Source organism: Puma concolor, chromosome C1 (assembly GCF_028749965.1).
Source record: "Puma concolor isolate L17-30 chromosome C1, mPumCon1.1.hap2, whole genome shotgun sequence".
Taxonomy (NCBI): domain Eukaryota; kingdom Metazoa; phylum Chordata; class Mammalia; order Carnivora; family Felidae; genus Puma; species Puma concolor.
In genome coordinates this window covers 136,135,113-136,159,778 of record NC_141674.1, presented here as the reverse complement: position 1 = coordinate 136,159,778, position 24,666 = coordinate 136,135,113, and the positions used below count along the sequence as shown (strand labels likewise).

The 24,666-nt window shown below is 36.7% G+C and overlaps 1 protein-coding gene across 23 annotated transcripts in view; it reads left to right on the top strand.

Moving 5' to 3' along the window:
- Window positions 1-24,666, top strand: part of QTMAN (queuosine-tRNA mannosyltransferase) — a 466,550-nt gene that overhangs the window by 71,739 nt on the left and 370,145 nt on the right. The gene's annotated exons all lie outside the window — the stretch shown is intronic.

Here is a 24,666-nt window from a genome sequence, read left to right as displayed (position 1 = left end):
CCTCAACTTCCTTTTTTATCCCCCAGCTTTTTTTAGACAAGGTATTAGTTTTTATATTATTATATAATGTTTCTTTTTTAAATTATGATGTCACATTTTTTATCATAGTGCTTATCTACACAAATAGCTCTGGTATTATCATGCATCTGTCTCTTTTCTCTCTAGGCAGCTTGTCAGTTTCATTCATTCATTCATCATTCATCTGTTTTTTTTTTTTTATCAGCTTCACATATACCCATTTAAAAAAATTTATTTAAATTCCAGTTAGTTAACCTACAGTGTAATAAGTTTCAACATAGTGATTGTTGTACACATAATAAGTGTACAACATAGTGATTCAACACTTACATACAACACCCTGTGCTCATCATAGCAAGTTCATTCCTTAACCCCCATCACCTATTTTACCCATCCCCTCACCCACTTCCCCTCTGGGAACCATCAGTTTGTTCTCTGTAGTTAGCGTACTTTATACTTATTTCTTTTGCATCTTACAATATCTAGCCCAGTTGAATTTCAAGCAATTCTTAGACAATAGAATACCATTTCAGAACCAGAAGGTACCTTAGTCTCATTCAGAACTCTGATTTTCTACGTAAAGAAATTGGGATCCAGGGCAGCTGTAATTAGCCAAAGCACATGACTAGTAAAGGCATGACCAGAACCCAGATATAGTCACATGAGGCCCAGCCACCTTTGTGCTATATTATACTTGTTCCCTAATTGGCTGAGAGATCTATTCCATAGGAATGAAAGGGACTCTCAAAGATAACCTACGTCAATGTACAGTCTCCAAAATCATTACATTAAAACTTACAGCAGAAACTTTACTTGTTAGCTCTAGAAAGAGCATACATAGTTTGAATGTTTTGGATTTACTATGTTAGGAAGAAAACTAAGTGAGAGGGACATGGGAAAAGGAGCTCCACGCATTGAACCCTTTCTGTGTTTCTGCTAAACAATGTTCTGATGCTTTACATGTATCACTTCAACTGTTTTTTGTGACAGTCCCGTGAACTGGTTTGAGTTACACACATTTTGCTGAAGCCGACTGAGACAGAGGTAAAGTAGTCTTGCAGGTAGAATTAGAAGATGTGGGTTGTGAGCCCCGCTCTGCAAGACTACAAGATCATACTCTTTCGATTGTGTTTCATTGTTACAGCTCTTGGCCAAGGCCAAAAATAGCAGCTTCAGCAGCTGGGGACCACACCTGACTTCCTAAGGAGGAGCGACCCAGCAGCCATGCCCTCTTGTCTGTAGCAGCAGTGCTGAATGTTAGTGACCAAGCTAGGAGACAGTTATCTCACATTTCTAAACCATGGTTTGTGGCTCATATTTATGACCTTTTATATATGTACCTTGTGTCATTTTTCCAATTTCCATTCTGTGGGAGAGGAGCACCATGTTATAAGCCCACATGTCTCGTTCTTGCTTCTACCTACTACTTCTTTCCGTCGTGTGAGTGCTCATCCTTTCTTCCCTTGTTCTCTCCACTCTCCTCTTTGTGTGCAGAGAAAAGTAGATGTGCTGTATGAAAGTCACGTGAACTGATCAGCTTCATTCTCCCCCTACACACTTTCTTTTCTATGTTGGTATGAGAGTTAATGGGACAAACAAATTAAATAGTTAAATAAAATGAAGACGATACATAATCACATTATTTGTCATCCAGCAAAACACTTTTCCAAAATGGCAAGATATATGCAATTCATAGCTTATATAAAGTTCATCATTCATAGTTATAAAATCTGTGTTTTGGTGCTAGATGCACTTACTTCAAGTTTCAAAGAATGATTTTAAAGGACTTTTGAACCATCTCCCTAAGAGCTTTCAACACTTTATAAATAGTACACTTTTTAGCATTTACTTTTGCATACCTGCAGTTTGCATCATCTTTGAGATGTTTACCACTTTTTTTGCAAGGCATATGTGGAGACTCAGCCGACAAATGTCATATATGTGGGTTTCAAAAGCACCTGGGGGAAGTTATGTTTAACCTTTTGAAAGAGGTGTTCTCTGGGCTTTCCCCCATTTCAGAGCAAAAACAGATGTAAACCAAGGGTGCGAATCAATGTACATATTTTTGAATATGTATCTTCTTTTCGGTTTTTCCAGTGATTGTTTTTTTAAAATATTACCTACCTTCCCTGAAAATTTCGAGTGTTTCTGGAAAATACTATAACCTGGTGATTTCTATCACTTTGCTTATTTAGTTAAATTCTTATGGATTGTTTCTTTAAAAGAACAACACACTTGCAGGATGAGGAATTAGAGCCGTGGCATTTGATTAAAGATGTTCATAGGGGAAAATATGCTAAGAAGGCATTAGAATGTCCCCTTTATGCCAAAAAGCCCATTAGACTGGTAGGCTATACAGAGGGAGGTAACACAAGGGAATACCCTGAAGTGGAAGGTATTGGATAACAAGAAAACAGAGTGAGAAAGAATAGTTTTTCCTAGCATGGGAAGTGTAATTCCTTTTCTATGTAGAAGAGATCAAACTCTCTACCATGATAATGAGATGCCATTTTTATTTACTTAGATTTTGCTTTTTGTTTAATTAAAGGTTGGAATAAGATGATCCTGTTTTTTTTTTTAAAGTCCCATCTGCTGTATTGCAAAAAAAAAAAAAAAAAAAAAAAAAAAAAAGTATAGTATCCACTAATCATGGATTGAAATGTTAGTGGTATTTGTGTTGTGTTTATTCTTTCTGGCTTTAAATTTTATATCAGTGCCTTTTATTAGAACATGATGTGTTTTTTTAAATGTTTGTTTTCAGAGAGAGAGAGAGAGAGAAAGAGGCAGAGAGACAGAGGGAGAGAGAGAATCCCAAGTAGGCTCCATACTGTTAGTGCAGAGCCCTATCTTGGGTCTTGAGCTCACAAACTGTGAGATCATGACCTGAGCTGAAACCAAGAGTCCAATGCCTAAGTGATTGAGCCACCCAGGTGCCCCAGAGCATGATGTGTTTTATATACACTTTATAACTATGTAATAAGTGATACCTTCTTTTATTGCGCTTCACAGATACTGTGTTTTTTACAAATTGAAGGTTTGTGGCAACCTGTGTTGAACAAATCTGTTGGTGCTGTTTTTCCAGCAATATTTGTTCATTTCATGTCTTTGTGTCACATTTTGGTAATTCTCACAATATTTCAAATTTTTTCATTATTATTATATTTGTTATGGTGATCTGCAATCAGTGATTATGACTTGCTGAAAACTTAGATGACAGCATTTTTTTAGTAATAAAGTATTTTTAATTAAGGTATGTACGTTTTTTTTTTTAATTTTTTTTTTCAACGTTTATTTATTTTTGGGACAGAGAGAGACAGAGCATGAACGGGGGAGGGGCAGAGAGAGAGGGAGACACAGAATCGTAAACAGGCTCCAGGCTCTGAGCCATCAGCCCAGAGCCTGACGCGGGGCTCGAACTCACGGAGCGCGAGATCGTGACCTGGCTGAAGTCGGACGCTCAACCGACTGCGCCACCCAGGCGCCCCTGTACGTTGTTTTTTAAGACATAATGCTATGTTGCTTACTTAGTAGACTATAGTATAGTGTAAAGGTAACTCTTATATGCACTAGGAAACCAAAAAAGTTATTTGACTCACTTTATTGTGATATTTGCTTTATTGCCGTGGTCTGGAACTGAATTCTTAGTATCTCTAAGGTAGGTCTGTACAAACTTCCTGTTTTTAAGTATGTGATGGCATTTTAAGATACTTAAGACAGTTAGATATCTTATTTCTTCCGTTTATAGGGTACTAGACAGACTGGTTGAAAAATGAATAAATAAATGACTGGATAAATACAGAAATACATGGAGACATATACGATTTTCTGTTCTGGGTCAGAGTCAGATTTATGGTTTCTATCATATATATATTATATATATATGGGAAGTGTAATTCCCATATATATGTAATAAGTGTAATATATATATATATATATATATATACGTACATATATATATATATTTAGTTTGTTTTGTTTTGTTTTTGTGTTTTGAGAGAGAAGGCACAAGTGAGAGAGGGACAGAGAGAAAAGAGAGAATCCCAGGAGGTGCAGAGGAAGAGAGAGAGAAAGAGAGAGAAGAGAAGTGGGGCTCAACCCAAGCGAGGCACAAGCTCATCCGATGTGGGACTTGAACTCATGAACTGCGATATCATGACCCGAGCTGAAGTAAAATGCTCAACGACAGAGCCACCCAGGTGCCCACCAATTTTTAAAACACAGATTTGCTTTAATGATTGTGTACTCACTATATAGAAATTCACTATGATAATGATGAAAAAATTTAAAAAATCTCTTGCTGTTAGAACTCTGAAGACACTGTCCTGTCATCTCCACTAATGGTGAATGCTGCTACAGAAAAGTCTAAGGCCAGTCTTGATTTTTCTGCCTCTGTACCCACAGAATTTAAATTTATTTTCTCTCTCTTAAATTCTATAACCTCATAGAAATCTGTTTTAGTATTAACTGTTTGAAGTCTAGATTTTCTGGAACACTTCCTTTTTTTATGTATTTCATTTCATCCCAAGAAAAGGTTTTCTTTTATTATATCATTTTTTTCCTGTTCCATTTGTTCTGTTTTCTTTTGTGAGAATGTCAAATGTTCATGGGCTGGGTCTTATTTATTTATTTATTTATATTTATATTTATTTTAAAAATTTATTTCAGAGAGAGAGAGAGAGGGAGGGGCAGAGGGAAAGAGAGAGAGAAAGAATCCTAAGCAGTCTCCACTCAGTGTGGAGCCCAACGGGGGGCTGGATCTCAGGACTCTGGGATCATGACCTGAGCTGGAATCACGAATCAGGAGCTCACCCAACTAAGCCACCCAGGCGTCCCCTTGGCTGGGTCTTTTTTACCTTCTATATTGATCATTGCATTTCTTATATATCTTTTAGAAAAAATTCTATTTTGTGTGGGTTTTTGTTTGTTTGTTTTCGTATCTGTCTTTTCCTGTTTCAGTACTGTTTTGTTGTTGTTGCTTCTTTTATGGCTTTAATCTGTGTATGTGTGTTTTTTCAATCTCCAGCTTTTTCATTAACCTATCAATTTGCTTTTAATCTCTTTTCTTATCTTTTCTTAGATATTTCCTATTTTTCTTTGAGGCTTTTTTCTTTGAAGTAGCTCATATTCTCTGTAATTTTTTTAAGACTGTGGAAAAATAATTGGCGAGTTCTTCCTGTTTCCTAGGACAGCGTTTTTTCTTCAGCTGTCATTTCCCTATTTTCCTCCACCCCAGTTTTTGATAGTTGTGTATAAATTCTTTTCTGATTCCTTTTTGGTTCTTACTGAGTTTTTAGTAGGCTTAATTCCATTAAGAACAGGTATTGCCTGAAAAAAATGTGAGGTCAGATGGCTCTGGGGACATGTCTCACTTCAGTTTGCAGTATTATGAAGGTCACTGTGACTCCGTAGCCCTGTGAGTCACAGGAGTATCTGTAATAAGTGGTTTGGTGATTACTGTTTCCCTTCTTTTTATTCCATTTGGCATCCTCTCGAAGCAAAGAAGCTTGATCATTGACAATAAAAAGTCTTGTTGAGTTTTCCTCTGAACCTCTGTGGTTGTAGATACAATTTTCTGGAGAAATCTGTCCTATCTTAGGTAGATACTTAAACATCATTACTCTAAGCAGTTTCTTTGAATGGGCTTCAGAAGTATTCCAGCTTTAGGGAATTTTTTTTTTTTTAAGTGTAATTTATTGTCAAATTGGCTTCCATACAACACCCAGTGATCATCCCAACAAGTGCCCTCCTCAATGCCCGTCACTAGGGAAATCTTTACTCTGCCCGAGATCTGAGGAAGTGTGGTGTGGTTGTCAGCATTACTCCTCATTTTGATTCCAGCCATCACCCAATTTAGCGGAGTGGTGTTTTCTTTCTTTTTTTTTTTTTTTTTTTTTTTTTTGGTGATAGTTTGTGGTTTGTGGTTGTGGCTATGCCTTTGTTTCATTGATGATGAGGTATTCATTATTTTTTGTTCTTATAAGTTTGTTTTTTTTAATTTTTAGTTGGTTTCTGGAGTAGATTGTGTAACAGTGTCTTCCTATTGTCATGGTTTTTATTTATTTTTTTTACCTTCTCTGTTGGCCCACATCTTTGCTGATGCTCCCTCCCCCCACCCATTCGTCCCCCACCTCTTTCTCTCTACCATCCCCCACTCTTTAGCTATCTACCCCTAAAACTAGGCGCTTTTTACAAAGCCTTGTTTTCAGTCATTTTGCTCTAGCTTAGTTTTCTCTTTTTGAGTGATTTCATCTAAACCTAGGTCTTTAATCTTCGCTTCTTTTCTAATGATTTTCGTGTGTATTCTTCTTTCAGTTTTATTGAGATATAATTGATATATAGCACTGTAGAAGTTTAGGATGACTTTGCTTACATATATTATGAAATGATTACCGCAATAAATTTAGTTAATATCCATCATTTCATATTCTAATAATTTTTAGATTAGCAGTTTGGCATTGACTCCTCTTGAGCTCTGTTTACCAGATATTAATAATACCTCACAGGGGTGCCTGGGTCGGTTAAGTGACCGACTCTTGATTTCAGCTCAGGTCATGATCTCACGGTTTGTGAGTTCGAGCCCTGCTTCGGACTCTGTGCTAGCAGTGCAGAGCCTGCTTGGGATTCTCTCTCCCCTTCACTCTGCCCCTCCTCTGCTCTCTCTCTTTCTCTCTGTCTCTCAAAATAAATAAGTAAACTTAAAAAATTAAAACAAAACAAAAAATAATACCTCACAGTTTGCATCCAAAAGGAATTCTTTATCTTCCTTGCATTCTCCCAAATTATTAAGGCTAAAGATATCTCAGCCAACCATAATTTTTATTTCCCGTGCTTCTTTCAACTAAGCATTGATCACTTCTGACTAATATTGACTTCTCTTACGTCCATTGTATCTTCTCATTGAGGTTATAAGTCCATTTGAGTCAAGGAAGTGTCACAGCGCTTCACATATAATGTACAGTTACTAAAAAAACATTGATTTGAATTTTTTGAAAGCTAATTTCAGCTTTAATAAAAATCTGTTATTAAGATGGTTTGATGTCTTTTTGTATACTTTTTTGTATACTTTTGACTCCTGGTTTTGCTCTTTCTCAATTACCTCAATTATCATATCTTTGAAGAATGTGAGGCTATACCATTTCTCAAACTTAAAATCACATTGCTGAGTTTTGTATTCTTTTACTCACCTCCCCCCCCCCATAAATTTTGATTGTTTTTTAAATGATCCAGCTCTTAGTTAAAAATATCATTGTCTAGAATTTTGGGTTGTTTCTTAGAAAATGTTAAGAAGCTAGTGGTAAAAGATCTTGATATTCAATGTTAATTTTTATTTTTAAAATTAGATGTCTAAATTAAACTTGCTTAATATTTAATGTTTCTTTTAAACTGTTAACTTCTTAATGCATTTTTTTTTTGTATTGAGAGGCTTTTATGCATGAACTTTTTTCATATATTGGGAAAGAAAAGCAATAAGTGCCAAGAGATTGAATGAAGAAATCAATTGTGTATAATATGGTAAAACCTTAGAATTGACACATATTTGTGAACGTTAGCTGCTTGGTGTATCCGTTTCTTTCTTGGCATTGAGAACATAATCTTTTGAAACCCACATTGTAAAATTGAAGTTGTTATTTTAAAACTTAAGATTTTGACAGTAAGAATTGCTCAATATGAGAAGCTTGTTGAATTTCTCATAAGCAAAAACCATAAACTTCTCTTCGAGAAAGATACTTTTGAAAGGACCTGACATGGTTTAAAGAACAGGTGGATCCTTTTGGGTATATGGGCAGGAAAGCTATTGCGTTACATTTCCATATTAAACTGTATGCACAAGATCTGGGCCTTATTTTGGAGAGAACTTTCTTATGGAATTAACTAAACAGTAATTAACAGACTTTTTTAGAGCAGTTTTAAGTTCACGGCAAACTTGAGTTGAAAGTACAGAAGGTCCCCCTTCCAAAATGTCCTCCACCAACAGATCCCTACCAGAGTATATACTTGTTGCAGTCCATGAGCCAACATGACAGGCATTATCAACAAAAGTCCTCATTTGTCCCTGTGATTCATCTATTCATCCCTCCCTTCCTCCCTCTCTCCCAAAGAACCCCTGGCAAATGCTGATCTTTTTACCATCTCCGTAGTTTTGCCTTTTCTAGGATGTCATATAATTGGAATCGCATAGTATAATTGGAATCATATAGTTTTCTTTTTCATACTGGTTTCTTTTATGTGGCAATAAGCATGTCTTCTCATGGCTTGATAACTCATTTCTTTTTAGTGCTGTATGGTATTCCATTGTGTGATACACCACTTTGTTTATCCAGTCACCTTTTGAAGGTATCTCGGTTGCTTCCAAGTTTTGGCAATTCTGAATAATGCTGCTATAGACATTTGTGTGCAGGTTTCTTGTGGGTGTAAGTTTTCAAGTCATTTAAATGAGTACTATGAAGCCTGATTGCTAGACTGTGTGGTGAAAGTTTTCATTTCGTAAGATACTGCGTCTCCCAAACCAGCTGTGCCATTTTATAGTCCCACTGACAATGAATAAGAGTTCCTATTGTTCCACATCCTTTTCAGTATTTGGTGTTGTCAGTGTTTTGGATTTTAGCCATTCGAAGAGGTGTGTAGTGGTATTTCATTGTCGTTGTAATTTGAGTTCCCTAATGACATGATATTGAGCATTTTTTCATATGTGTGTTTGTCATTAGTATGTATCTTTGGTGAGATGTATTATGATCTTTTGCTAATCTTTATGATGGGTTGTTTACTTGTTGTGGAGTTTTAAGAGTTCTTTGTATACTTTCAATAAAACTTTTATCAGATCAGATATGTCTTTTGCAAATATTATCTCTTAGTTTGTGGGTTGTCTTATTTTCTTGACAGTGTTTTTAGAAGAGCAGAAGCTTTTAATTTTAATGAAGTTCAACTTAATCAACACCCCTCCCACCCACCTCCCCTAAGATTGTGCCTTTGGTGTTGTATCTAAAAGGTTATGGCCAGACCAAGGTCATCTGCACTTTCTCATATGCTATCTTTTAGGTGGGTTATGGTTTTGCATTTTGTATTTGGGCCTGTGATCTACTTTGAGTGGTTTTACGTGAATGGTATAAGGTCTAAGTCTAGACTCAGGGTTTTGCATACAGATGTCTAGTTGTTCCATCGCCGTCTGTTGACAAAACTATCTTTATTCAAATTGCCTTTGTTCCTTTGTCAAAGATCAGTTGACTGTATTTGTGTGGGTCTATTTCTGGGCTCTCTTTTCTGCTTCTTTGATCTATTTGTCTGTTCTTTCGCCAGTACCACACTGTCTTGATTACTCTGTTACTGTGTAATTAATTTTTAAAATAATAATTACAAAACTATTTAAGTGATTTTTGCTAAGATTTGTGAAGCAAGTTACCTTAAACTAATTTCTGTTATTAAGTGTGAGATATGTTATTTTTAGAAAATTGATACATCATTGATAACCATTTTAGTAAAATTTGAATACAATGGAAACACCATGAACAATGGAAAGAAATAAAACTGTAATATTTTCACTTTAAAAATGTACTTTTATACAGCAGATTGTTTTGTAAGTTCACATTGGCTATTTAATACCTATTAAATAATTTTACTTTTTCAAATATGAAATAATTGTTTAAATATGATTATGAGAAGTTTCTATTAATCTTTTAAAGTATCACTGTCCAGTGTGAGAAATCAAGATAGCTGTTCTTATATTTTTTCAAGAACTGTTCCTTTTCTCGTATTATGAAAGAAATGATAATGACTTGTCTGAAATATTTCATAGTGTAAATCAGTGTATAAACACTTTAGTGAAAAGAACTGAGCTAGATCTTGGAGGATGTTAATAAATACATGACATTTTTTTTTTGTTTTTTTGGCCTAAACCTAATTCAGGAGAAAAAAAATCAAACCTAACCAGTAATACAAAGTAGTATGTGGTGCATGGAATGCGAGTGGAAGTGCACTGAGTTCAGTAATAAGTTATTACGAGTGGTCACTGTAAACTATCACTCACCTAGTGTTTACTCATGGTATCTTTAACTCTGTCAGAAACACAGCAAATTTACAATAAAAGTCTTTATGTAATTGGAATGGTGGTCAGTCAGTCATGATCAACTGTTACGAGTGTATTTTTTATATCCGTTTATTCAGGTATAATTTCCTTACAATAAACTGTACACGTTTTTTTTTTTTTTAATTTTTTTTTTCCAACGTTTATTTATTTTTGGGACAGAGAGAGACACAGCATGAACGGGGGAGGGGCAGAGAGAGAGGGAGACACAGAATCGGAAACAGGCTCCAGGCTCTGAGCCATCAGCCCAGAGCCTGACGCGGGGCTCGAACTCACGGAGCGCGAGATCGTGACCTGGCTGAAGTCGGATGCTTAACCGACTGCGCCACCCAGGCGCCCCTAAACTGTACACGTTTTAAGAGGGCAATGTGATGAGTTTTGACAGGAGCATATAGATGTGTAACTATAACCACAATTATTATTCAGAACATTTCTACCAACTCAGTTCCTTTATTGACTTCTTGAAGTCAACCCCCCCACTCCCCCATCTCAGCTCCCAGGCAATTGCTGATGTCCTTTCTGTATTGTAGATTGGTTTGCATCTTCTAGAATTCTTTTTTTTTTTTTTAATATTTATTTACTTTGAGAGAGAAAAGAGTACACATATGCGCCAGAGTATGAGCAAGGAGGGTCAGAGAAATGTGGAGAGAGAATCCCAAGCAGGTTCCATACTTTTAGCACAGAGCCTGACATGGGGCTTGATCTCAAGAACTGTAAGATCATGACCTGAGTGGAAATCAAGAGTCGGAAGCTTAACCAACTGAGCCACTCTGCTGTCCCTTCTTGAATTCTTAATAGTGTTTTTTTGCTTAATGCAGAAGGTATGTTCTTGAAAAATTAATGGTAAATTGATTTTTTGTGAGATATTTTATTATATTACAATTTTTGAGGTGCTCAAATAAAGTTCAGTTGGTATTATTCATAACAGGTTTGGTTTTAAGTTATTCTGTGTCCTCTCTGCAATAATTTATACCTTTATTGCATATAACTTAATGTATAAAATAATTATTATTTTACACAAATAAATATTATTTTGTAAACAAATCAATCTGTTATCTTTTTGTAGTTAGACTCTTATTTTCTTCTTTGATTTTAAAAGTTGATAAACAATTTAAGAAATAAAAGTCCACAGACTGTATGGTCATTAGAATTTAATTCCTTCCTTATTCCACAGTTGTCACTCAATAGTCACAGGCCAGTTTGCCTTGTCCTTATGCCCCCTTGCTCAGACCTCTGGAGATGGGATAGTGAGGGTGGATACAATAGCTCTTTATTTCATAACATTCTGTTCTTTGTGATGCCTCTTACTCATACGTAGCCTATTCTAAAAGCATGCTGAAAAGTTGTGGTTGATCTCATGGAGAAAATAGTTCCACCAGGATGAAATATTTGAAACCTCTTATGACTTTTTATCAAATGTACTGCGTGTTGACCCCTTTATATAGGACAAAGTTACAAATCCTTTGCATAATAGAATGAGTGGAATTTTTGGGTTTTGCCCAGAAAGCTTTTTGTTTGTAAATTTTGTGCTGCTTCATTTATTAGTCATTTTGAAACTAGTTCTAAATAAAAGCCAAACCTTATGAAATGTTTTTTCATATTTGCTCCATCGAATGCATTTAGATTTCTGCTTAACTTGGAAACCCTGTACTCACATAAAGACAAATAATCCTAATTTTAATTTATTATAGTAACACTTGGGTAACTCAGATTCTACTAATCAAATCCTTAAGTAACTGGCATTTTGGAGTGGTCAATATGGATCAATCGTGAAATCCTGAAATCTATATTTAAAAACTGCCTCACTGAAGCCTTCAGACAAAACACACACACACACACACACACACACACACACACACAAAACACATGCTTCAGGACTCAATTTGAGAGACAATATATGTGAGAGAGGGAAATAAAACAGCAATGTGATAAGAGCAACCAACCTGGGCACTTATATTTTTTATAATCCTTATCCTTCTGAAAATTATTCCATCAGTCCTTTTTTGTTTTTTGTTTTTTGGTTTTTTTTTTTTTTTTAGGATTTCCTCATTTTAGGGGGATTATTTTGAGAAGCCCAGGCATATTCCATTCAGCCTATACTATGATTGCTTACACATGGTCATCTCTTCAGCAGGTTAAATCCAACAGGAGAAGAGACATAGATAATTACCTGTGTTACAAAGCAAATTGCATTATTGCATTAAGGTTCTAATGGTGACACATAGAAGGTACAGGGAGAGGAAGAAAATTACTTCTGGATTGGAGGTCAGAGAAAGCTTCATGAAGTGACACTATTTAAAATAGAATGATGAGTTGTATTAAAGTTTGTATTTTTTCATTTACAAAGTTATTATTTACTGTAGAAAATTTGGAAAATCAGAAAAGCTGTGAGAAAAAAATTCTAAAATTACCATTAGTATTTTTATAGGTGTTCCATTTTTTAATTTCTTAGCAGTATTTTGTGTCTTTTTAATGTTTTTGAAAATTTATTTTTATTTGTGAGCGAGACTGTGCACATGCAAGCAGGGGAGGGGCAGAAGGAGAAGGAGAGGGAGAAGGAGAATCCTAAGCAGGCTCCATGCTCAGTGCAGAACCCCATGTGGGGCTCCAGCTCATAACTGTGAGATCATGATTGAGCTGACATCGAGAGTCAGATGCTTAACTGACTGAACCACCTAGGTTCCCCTCTTAGCTGTATTTTTTTTCAAGTTTTTTTTTCCCCTTTTTAAAAAATATTTAGAGAGAAAGAGAGAGAGAGAGAGCACAGGCCAGGAGAGGGGTAGAAAGAGGGAGAGAAAGAATTCCAGGCAGTGGGATCCCCAACAGTGAGATCATGACCTGAGCAGAAATCAAGAGTCAGATGCTTAAATGACTAAGCTACCCAGGTGCCCCTTCGCTGTATTTTGAACTGCCATTTTTTATTTTGAACATTTCTCCATGCCATTAAATAGTTTTTTGCAACATAATTTTAAATGACTAGTCATTTAAATACTGTATAGATAAAATGTAATTTATTTAACCAATCACCTATTATTGAAGATTTAGATTCTTTCTGCCTTTACTGTTATAAAAAACACTGCCAAAAACATTCTTGGAAATGTGGTTGATTCTTTCTTTTACATTGCTTCTTACTTTGTCACACTAATAACATTGACCTAGTCTAAAATTCTAATTGTTGTAAAAGGCCTATTGGAAAATACAGTGGGGCTGCCTGGGTGGCTCAGTTGGTTGAGCCTCTGACTCTTGATTTCAGCTCAGGTCATGATTGCCATGAGATTGAGTCCTGCATCAGGCTCTGCACTGATTGTGGAGCCTGCTTGAGATTCTCTCCCTCTCTCTCGCTCTCTCTCTCTCTCTGCCTCTCTCCACTGTTCACTCACGCTCTCTCTCAAATTAAAAAAAAATTAAAAAAAGAAACTTAAAAAATACAGGGTCATGTGGCTCCATTGGTTAAATATCCGACTCTTCATCTCTGCTCAGGTCATATTATGATTCGTGAGTTAGAGCCACGTGTTGGGCTCTGTGCTGACAGTGTAAAGTGGCTTAGGATTCTGTCTGTCTGTCAGTCTCTCTCTCTCTGTCTCTGTTCCTTCCCTGCTTATACTCTCTCTCTCTCAAAATAAATAAATAAACTCAAAAAATAAATGAATAAACAAAAAATACAGTGGTTTCTTACCCATTCCTTCTAGTCCCCTTCTCTAGAGGCAACCATTTTTAAATCTTCATCTGTTTCTTTTTGTTGTTATGTATCTGCATATTGCTAAATTACATATGCAGACATTGGTACGTTTTGATTCATTTATTTTAGACAGTTCGTTGATTTTGTATTATGGTCTTTGAGGATTTTTCACCTTTACACTGCCACCTCTTTTGTGCATATTCCCAGTGTTGTTAGATTACAACTTAAAAAAAAATGTTTATTTAGTTTTGAGAGATAGAGAGGACACACTTGTGTGCGCAGGGGGAGGGGGCAGAGAGAGAGGAAGACAGAGGATCTGAAGCAGGCTGTCAGCACAGAGCCTGATACGGGGTTCAAACCCATGAACCTGAGCCAAAGTCAGGTACTTAACCGACTGAGCCACCCAGGTGCCCCTAGATTACAACTTTTAGCTAACTTTATTATTTAGTGTTATGCTATTACATGTTCACTTCTGAGGTTTTGTTTTTAGTGAAGTTAGTAATGCCTTGGTTGTACATTTGCTGGGTTTTTTTTTTTTTTTTTTTTGGTCACTCTTACTTCTATGTCTTCTAGGAGCTTCTTACTCTGATTTTCCATAAAATGAAGCACATCAGATAATTTCATGTTTTTTCTTTAGTATATTATTCTTCCAGGTCTGCGCTTTTCCTGTCCTTCTGCTTTGCTTTTAAACTAGGAACTCCCTTTGGCTTTTCCTGAATCTCATTGTTTTCCTTCTCGTCTTACTCTTATATTGTTGAGGTATATATCCTGTAATAGTTTCCTGAGAAAGATTACGTGAGAGAACAATATCTTTTTTTCAGTTTTCTCACTTGATTGATATTTTTGCCTGAATAATAACATTTCACATTGTAAATCACTTTCCTTCAGAAGTTTTTTTGCTTTTTTTAAAATATTTATTGTGGAGACAGAGAGAGACAGAACATGAACGGGGGAGGGTCAGAGAGAGAGAGGGAGACACAGAATCTGAAACAGGCTCTAGGCTCTGAGCTGTCAGCACAGGGCCCAACGTGAGGCCTGAACTCACGGACCTCGAGATCATGACCTGAGCCGAAGATGGACGCTTAACTGACTGAGCCACCCAGGCGCCCCTCCTTCAGAAGTTTTGAAGGAATTAACATTGTCTTTCTCCTTGCCTTTGCAAAGCCCAAAGCTTCTTGATTAAGTTCTGAACATTCACGGAGGTTGGGATGCCATTTATTTTTAACTCTTTTAAAAAATAAATAGAAGTGGTATGCATGGGTATATAAGTGTATCATGTTTTTAAAACTTTAAAGATTGGGAAGATGATGGGGTGTCTGGGTGGCTTAGTTGGTTAAGCCTCTGTATTTGGTCCTGGTCATGATCTCACAGTCTGTGAGTTCGAGCTCTGTGTCGGCCTCTGTGCTGACAGCTCAGAGCCTGGAGCCTGCTTCAGATTCTGTGTCTCCCTCTCTCTCTGCCTCTCCCCCACTACTGTCTCTCTCTCTCTCTCTTTCTCTCTCTCTCCCTCTCTCAAAAATAAACATTAAAAGAAGTTTACAGATGGGGAAGATGAAAAAGGGATTCAAGGCAGAGGGACATGAGGAGGCCAGGTGACAGCAGAGTGTGTTTAGATACATGTGAGATACATCTAGATACATGTGAGATACATCTAGATACATGTGAGAAGAGTGTGCGACACAGGTGGAACCATGTAGATAGAGACTGAGTAACAGATGCTTATGGCATGGACCTTTGAATTTATTTCGTAGGCACTGGTTTACCCAGCTATTGTTAGCTATATGAAGCCTTCCTTGACTTATGATAGGCAAAATGAATCGACCTGTGTTTTAGCCTCTCTTAGTACTTTGTGCATGCACCTGCATGCAGGTGTGAGTACGTGCATGCTCGTGCGTATGCATACATACACACACACGCACACGCCCCACTTTAATTATCTGTGTGCTTGCTTCCTCTAGAATAGATCTGTGGGTACCAGAGCGAGATAATTAGGTCTCTGTTAAAGAAAGCTCAGCAGGTCAGTTCTTGACATTCATGGTGGTTAGGATGGCATTGAAAACTGGAGGATGAATAGGAGGAAGAAGGAATTAAAGGATGAGAGAACAGAAGGTTATTGCATTGTCCAGATTTGAAGAAATAAGACTGATGTAATAGTCTACTCAGAGTGGGAGGGGTATTACTTCAATTATAGTCTAATCATTCCCCTGGGTCTAATCATTCTTGATTTGGGAAATACTGTGTTATTTTTGTGTACTTTGTACAAATTTTGCTTTAAAATTTTCTTCCCTTTTGGTTTCGTTAAAAACAGTCTGAAACATTTTTAACTCTTGCTTTTGTTATATTTTCTTAAACAGCAGTGATATTTTGGTTATACAATTGATGCTTGATATTAATGATGATTTGAAATACTGTCTTCATTTCATTCCGTTAAAGAAAAACACTGGGGAATTTTAGATGAAAATAATTGGTAAAAACCTTATATTATCATTTATAGGCATTTCCTTATTCTGAGCAGTTTCATTGCCTAGGAAAGAATGTTAACCTTGACACTGTCTCATTTAAAAACAGCCTTGATGAGGTGGGTCTTTTTTATCAGTAGATGAGGAAATCGAAGCACACAAAGGTTAAATTTCTTACCCAAGATCATGCAGGTAGCAAGTAGCAGAGCAGAGAATGTTCGTCTCTGGTTTGTGTGTTTCTTCATTATTAAGCATACTTCTTTCTTACCGTTATGGGAAAGATCTTAAGGAACGTTAATCCTGTAAATGGCATCACGTGTTTATGGTATACATACCTCCCCTATCATCAGCTGACTATTTTGTTTGCCAATTTCCTATAGTGGATAACTTCTCAGATCTTTTTTTGGCCCTTCTTAAATTGCATACCCAACATTGACCACTGTCTTTTCATGAATGAAAAAAGATGGATCGACATGAGATTATTATTTAGTTTCTTCTTTTTTTTTTAATTTTTAAAATGTTTATTCATTTTTGAGAGACATAGGAGATGAAGCATGAGTGGGGAGGGGCAGTGAAGGAGGGAGACAGAATCCGAAGCAGGCTCTAGGTGTGAGCTTTCAGCACAGAACCTGGCGTGGGGCTTGAGCACAGGAACCATGAGATCTTGACCTCAGCCGAAGCCGGACGCTTAACCAACTGAGCCACCCAGACTCCCTTAGTTTTTTCTTTTTTATTTCCTATTAAAAATTTTTTTTAAATGTTTATTTATTTTTGAGAGAGAAATCGTGAGCAGTGGGGGGCACAGAGAGAGAGGGAGACACAGACTGTGAAGCAGGTTCCAGGCTGTGAGCTGTCAGCACAGAGCCGGACCTGGGGCTTGAACTAATGAGCCCTGAGATCATGACCTGAGCCAAAGTCAACGCTTAAGTGACTGAGCCACCCAGGCACCCACTTTTTATTTCCTATTTAGAAAATAACTCAATTTTTCGTCAAAAATCTTTCTATACTCATTAAGACAACATTGGTGTTCTTGTTTAATGTGTATGATTGATAGATAAAATTTGATACTATTTACTTTTTATACTTTCTTACACTTTCACAAATTGCTAAAGTCTCTCCAACTTCTGTTTCTTCTTCATGGTATCATTAAGAAGAAGTTACATGTTTCTTCTGAACAGCCAGCAGTTTGGTATTGTAGGAGATACTTAGATATTTTGCAGGGCTTCAGCAAGTTGTTACAGTGAATGTCTTTAAGAGACAGTGCAGTAGGCAGAGCTCTGCAGTTGAGACACCTGTAGAGATCAGCACACCTGCCCTCAAGCAAAAGACAGTAATTAGTTGCTCATATTCCCTTGCAAACTTCTCCAGTTTTGTTGCACATGAAACACAGAGATCACAGCAAGGCTGTCATGAGCTCCGCACTGTTGGAGTTGTTTATGCCCATTCAATTTTTAATGTTCCTATAAGACATTTTGATGGGAACCCTGAGCCTAAAGGGATTTGCATGCTTGATCAAACCTGTGATGATTTAAATATAGAAATAAAGAGAAATCTTTGGATTACATTGACTGTTAACTTTTAGGACAACGTTAGTGGAAAACATTAACATGATACTTGAGGCAAAGTTGTTTTTGATCAACCTTCACAACTTTTCTGTTTCTTGACAGCAGGTATAGCTTCAGTAAATCTAAACAAGTTCTTTAATGCTTATAAATCCAAGTGCATGTGGATGTTTGGATGGCATGGTCTGAATATTTTAAAAGATGATTTTATACCAACCACTTTTATTGAAATTGAACTACTCTCAAGTCTCAATATTTTAGTCCTACCACATTGTCATGTGCAGTTTATATTATTAAAAAATGAGATGACAGGTGATTGAATCTTAGTAAAATAGAGTAGTGTATATGAATTGGATACATTGGGGCCAAGGAAATTTATTACTGAAAGCACTTGGAGGTCTTTTCATACCATTGTTTTATTATTTATTTATTTTATTTGATTATATCTTTTATTTTATTTTTAAATGTTTATATATATATCTATATATATATCTATATATATATATATAGACAGAGAGAGAGAGAGGGAGAGAGGGATAAAAATTTAAAAAGCTAGCATTTTATCAGGTGACCTTTAAAGTAGCTTTTAAGTCTGGAAATCAGTCCTTTGGTTATATTAGCATAAGTTATCAATATACAGCTTTACTAAAGATACATTACTAATTCTTAAATATGTTTAGTTTGAAAAATACTATAATTTCTAATATTATAGCAGATTCTGTTCCCATGGATTCTGAGAAAAAAATAACTGTAGCATCTTATCTTTTTAACATTGTATGATGGATGTACATGCTTCGTACATTGGTTCTGAGAAACAGATGGGCATCATGGAACTGTCAGATTAGGGTGAACTAAAGAAGGTGTTCTGTGGCACTGGACCACCATTGACAGAATTGGAAACCTGAGTGCTAGTGCATTCATTCAGTCCGTTGTGTGTCACATTTCACTTCGTTACTACATAGAATCTTCCAGTGGGTTTCTGAGCATAGTGATTCATTAGTTCTTCAGCAAAAAATGGCATGCATGATATACTTGTCAAAAAGCTTAACCTCTAAACTGTATATACATTTTTTGTATTTGCATGACTTTCTTAGCTAGAAGTAAGCCTCAGTGTGGCCGGAACTAGGGATGCCCCACTTGTGACCTCATGATTGTGTAACTAGCATAAACAAAGTACTCTTACATGTTATATGTGGGACATTTTGGCTAGCTTATACCTTGTTGACTCTCAGTAATTTCACAAAAGTCATTGTTAAGAATTGGTCTGTCTATAGTGGCCTTCAGGATTCCTGATAACTTCATGTAAATGTTGCTTAAGACCTTTGGCAGTCTGCTTCTTACATAAATGTTCCATGTGCCCTGGGTTGGTATTTATCTATTTATCCCTTAGTGTCTAACTCAATGTGATCAGTCGGTGTTGGTTGGATTAGTGAACAATCGAAAATACTATGTAATGCATACGAATAGTCTATGGAACATCCTATAGCAAAGAGTGGATCATAAAACTGTTAGCAATAGAAATGATTTTTTTTCTCCTTTTTAATTTTTTTCTCAGTGTAATCTTAGGTCAATTTTTCTTTTTTCTTCTCTAGAATAAGTACCTATAATTAAAAAAAAAATTTTTAATGTTTATTTTTTGAGAGAGAGACAGAACATGTGCAGGAGAGGGGCAGAGAGAGAGAGGGAGACACAAAATCTGAAGTAGGCTCCTGGCTCTCAGCTGTCAGCACAAGGCCCGACGTTAACGGACTGAGCCACCCTGGCGCCCCAGTGCCTATGATTTGATTTTAACTTTACCTTTTTACTATCCTTGCATCAAAAATATTCTGTGGGGGAAAAAAAAAAGTTATATTTTTACCATGCTGAAGTTAAATTCTTCTTACTCTTAACTCACAATCTGGATCCATTTAGCTTATTTAGCTTTGTTTTCTACTGTTCTGTAACCCTTGTGTAGGACAGATTTTTCACCCTGTTTCAGGATAAGCCACACTTCCTTCGACCTCGTGCCTTGGCCTGAGCTCCAGTCTCATGAACTCCTGAATTACTTCTGTTTTTGACTCACCAGTTTAGAATTAAGTCATAGTGTCCCCACGTTTTGCAAAATGCGTGTCTCCATCTAGTTTGTAACTTCATTACTGTGATTTAAAATTTACAAAAACTTAATTCTTTTATTTCTGGCATATGGCAGAGTGCTGGGTACTTTGTAGTCACTCAGCAAAACTGTACATGCTAGTTAATCTCTAGCTTTACAATAGAAAAGTAAGCTTCCTCCCAAAGAAGGTGAGAAAGACCTGATAGAGACAGATAGGGACAAAAGAAGGAGGGACGTAAGACAGGAGGGAAGAGAGGAAGAAATGAAGGAAGCAGAGAAGGAAGCGAGGTCGGTGTAGCATATTTTGTGAAATAGGGAAAGAGCAGTGATTTTGGATTTGAAAAGCTTCAGTTTAAATGTGATTCTGCCTACTCACTTTGTAATCTTGGATAAATTTCATAATCTTTGGGATTAAATGATATTAATATCTACCTGGTAAGCTTGTTGTAAAGGTTGAATTGTAGAATATAAGTAAAGTGCTTATTAAAGCACATTCTCTGGTACATGATGCATGTTTAACGAATGTTAGCTAACTCTGTTACTTTGCAAGCGAGGAAAGTGAGGCTTAGAAAGCTGACCAAGGGTCATATAGCCAGTAAATTGTGGAGAGAGGATTGAAACCCACGTTTTTCTTACTCTGCAGCAGTATGTTTTTAATCGCTCCTCTGCCTTTTGGCTAAGATCTAGTGTAAAGCAGTGTTTTCAAACATTAGTGTACATCAGAATCCCCTGAAGTCTCCTCAAAATATGGATTGCTGAGCCCCAGTCTAGAGTTTCCTGTTCAGTAGGTCTGGGGGTGGGACCTTTCTTTCTTTTTTTTATTTTTTAACGTTTATTTATTATTGAGACACAGACACAGAGTGTGAGCAGGAGAGGGGCAGAGAGAGAGGGAGACACAGAATCCGAAGCAGGCTCCAGGCTGTCAGCATAGAGCCCGATGCGGGGTTCGAACTCACAAACTGTGAGATCATGACCTGAGCCGAAGCCTGACGCTTAACCCACTGAGCCACCCAGGTGCCCCGAGAATTTGCATTTCTAACAAGTTCCCAGTTGCTGCTGTTCGTTCAGGGACCACGCTTTGAGACCCACTGCTGTACAGTTCTATTTCTCCATCCTAGCTGGACCTACGAAATCACTTAGGGAGCTTCTAAATATTACTGACAAAATAGAGTCTCTGGTTGTGGGGCCTAAACAGCAGCTTCTTAATTTCTGTTTTATTATTATTTTGTAAGCCCTCCGGGTGGTTCTAACGTACAGCCAGAGTAAGAATCACGACCCTGCCTAAAGCTAGACTCTGCAATTTTCCATTAGAACTAGGTAGTAAGCAAAGCGCTGGCCTTGAACACCTCCTGGGTGCTCAGTGATGCAAGGCCACAAGTAGTGTGGTGTTTTGCCCTGTAATGTTTTAAAACAATTGCTCCTGCTTAGAATCTTTTATTATTTTACCTATTCTAATTATTGGTGTGTACTGTCTGCATTTTTCCATCCAGTTTCACCCTCAAATAATGTGCTCTGAATACCTTCATTAATCTCTAGGGTGGATTTTATGTTAACATTTGGCAGAAGCAACTATTTAGCAACAGTTGAAGCATAAAGTAGATAAAGGAATGTATCTAATTAAAAAAGTTTTTTTTTTTTTTTAATGTTTACTTATTATTGAGAGACAGAGAGAGACAGAGCATGAGCATGGGAGGGGCAGAGAGAGGGGGAGACACAGAATCCAAAGCAGACTCCAGGCTCAGAGCTGTCAGCACAGAGCCAGACGCGGGGCTCGAACTTACAAACTAACTCACAAACTTAACTGACTGACCCACCCAGGCGCCCCAGGAATGTATCTAATTTTTTTTTTTTAAAACAATCAGTTTAGCAACTTATTGCACTTTTAGAATTCTGATGATGAGTTTGTTCTTTTGTCTGAGATGCTGTTGGACATCTTATGTTTTTATGTTAGGGCACCAGATACTGGTTAGGGCAGATGGTGATAGGAGTACATATGTAAAAATGCGGTAGAAACATTGGTAAAAAGACTCCTTTTTTTCTGTTATGTGATTCAGTCAATAAATATATACAAACCAAGCCATGAAATCATTTACTGGATAAGAGTGGGCAAAATACCACATAATTTCATTAACCTTTAAGCAATGAAATTATAAATCCCTATGCAAATGATTAAGGTTATCATTGCCTATCACCCCCTTTTGATACCTACAGACTGTTAATTCTTCTCTGTCCTGCTGAGTCTTATTAAAACTTATGATTGATGTACTTTTATTAAAAGGTTTAGAATTTACCAATTTAAAACACTTGCTTCACACTATCACCTCTAATTTAACTAGGCCATCAAACACAGTATTTTGCAAAGCGGAAAAAGTCAATAGCTGTTTCTTTAAAAAAAATAATAAATTGAAATGAATTTTAAACTCTGCTTGGAGGTGAGCAACTGCTATATACTACTAGGTCTTTTGATAGTTGATTTGTTCCTTTAGTATGCAAATTTTAGGTTTACAAAGATCTACTGCTTTTATTTAAGAAATATGCCTGGAGGCTAGATTGGTAAGCTTTAGGGAGATATCTAGTTTGGTGTGAAATAAATAGTTGTTAAAGGATCACATGAATTGGGTCCCAGAAGATAAAGAGTAGAGCTGAGACAGATTGAGAAAAACGGACTATATTTCATTTCATTTGGCTAAGAATACCACTAAATTAAAAATGAAGACAATGAATGATGGCAACACAAAGAAAATTAATGCGAATAAGCCATTTTGGTGCGGGGGGGGGGAGGGGGGTTAGATTTTGTGAAAAGTTCTGACTAGTGAGAAGTTTAAAGGAAAGGGCTTACTATATCCCTGACCAAAGAAGTATACTTATCCATTTGGAAGGCTCTTGCGAGCTTTAGAGTTTTGGGAAAGAAGACTCTTGACCTCTTGGACAAGGAGGAAGGGGTGGGTTACTTTCCTGGCCTGTCTGCAGCATCACTTATGCTCAGTGAGATGACAGATGTCATAGAACATCCTCACATTCAAAAGGAAAGGACTCAAGATTGCTATTTTAGGTTGGAGTCTATAGGTAATCTGGTTCGCAAGAGTAAAGCAAATGATGTAATAATAGACTTCTAGCTTTGGGGAAGCGTTTATCACCGAACTTTTGCATCTTTGATTTTCAAATGGATTAAAAAAAGAAAAAAATTATGAGATATATTTCTACCTTGATAGCTTCTATAATTCTCTTTACCTTTTTTTTTTTTTTTTTTTTTTTTTTAAGTGCTTCTGTCTGCCTTTATGGATGTTTTTATGCACCCTGGCTCTCAGAGATAGAATATTCCAACAGTATCATCTAACAAATAAAGTGTCTGCTTATGTGCATGTTTGTTTTGTGTCTCTGGTGGTGGACACTGAGGGATGGAGAACAGGGATGATGATGATGTGTGAAGATGGAATGTTGAGGCTTTCTTTGAGGCTGGAAGTCCTCAACCTTTTTACCATCAAGGACCCCCTCTATGCAGGTTTGTATGTATGAATAAGTAGATTTCCATACCTTTTCCTGTTCAGCATTATTTTTGTTAGTTTTTTTTTTTTTTTTTTTTTGGACTTTAAGATTATTTTAAAGTTTATTCATTTATTTTGTGTGTGTGAGAGAGAGAGAGAGAATATATAGCACAAGCATACGTGCATGAGCAGCAGAGGGGCAGAGAGAGGGAGAGAGAGAGAATCCCAAGCAGGCTCCACACTGTCAACACAGAGCCTGACTTGGTGCTTGAACTCTTGAACCGTGAAATCATGATCTGAGCCGAAATCAAGAGTTGGCTGGTTAACCAAGCTGAGCCACCCCGGCATCCTGGACTTTAAGATTATTTTACAAACTTTTGAATAGTCATTATGTTCACTCTATGCAAATTCAAAAAGTGACAAAAGCTATGAAATCTCTCTTATGCCCTGGTCCCTTAATACATTCTTTATACACATGTAATCAGTGTGTGTGTGTGTGTGTGTGTGTGTGTGTGTGTGTCTTTCTAGAGATGTATACATATATAATCAATATATTTATTTTTGTTCATGTATTGGTTTATATATTTACCTTATGAACATTGTGTTTTGGAAGTTTTTTTTTTTTTTTAAATGCCAAACTACACTTAACAGTATAGGTTTTATAGCCTTATTCTGGTATGACTTATTTCTATTAGCTTTTAATAACACTGAAATTAGTTTCAGATCTGCCCCTCACTCCACCCCCTTGCACTTTGTGAAGCAGAATTCCACGTGAATCTTGGGGAGGTTCCATGCTTATGTGTCAAATTCTGCCTTTCTTCGGTAGCCTCAGTGGGCATGCAGTGTTTCTGAAGCCCTTGCAGTTATCACGTCCACACAGTAATGCTTTCTTGTTCTTGAGGAATTCTCATTTGCACATGCTGGGTTCAGAACAGATTCTTTTGTGTCTTCTTTCCTTATTTCATTCTTGTACTCTCCTCCACTCACCTCGTTTTACTTCTGAATTTCCATTTTTCTGTGAGCTTTTATATTTGTACTCATATTTGGTTTTATTTAATTTGACTTCTTTTTTTCTGATCTTAGTTGAGTGTGTAAGTTTAAGAGTGCTGGGAACCATCTGAGACTGTTTTGTTCCTTTAAATTTTACTTCTATTGAGTCTGTAAAGGGTACTGATTGAAAGCATGGGATCTGGAGCCAGATTGCCTGGTTTGAGGCCTAAGAACATGACCTTGGGCAAGTTACCTAACTTCTTTCTGCTTTATGTTTCTTACACTGTTCAGTGGGGTGTAACA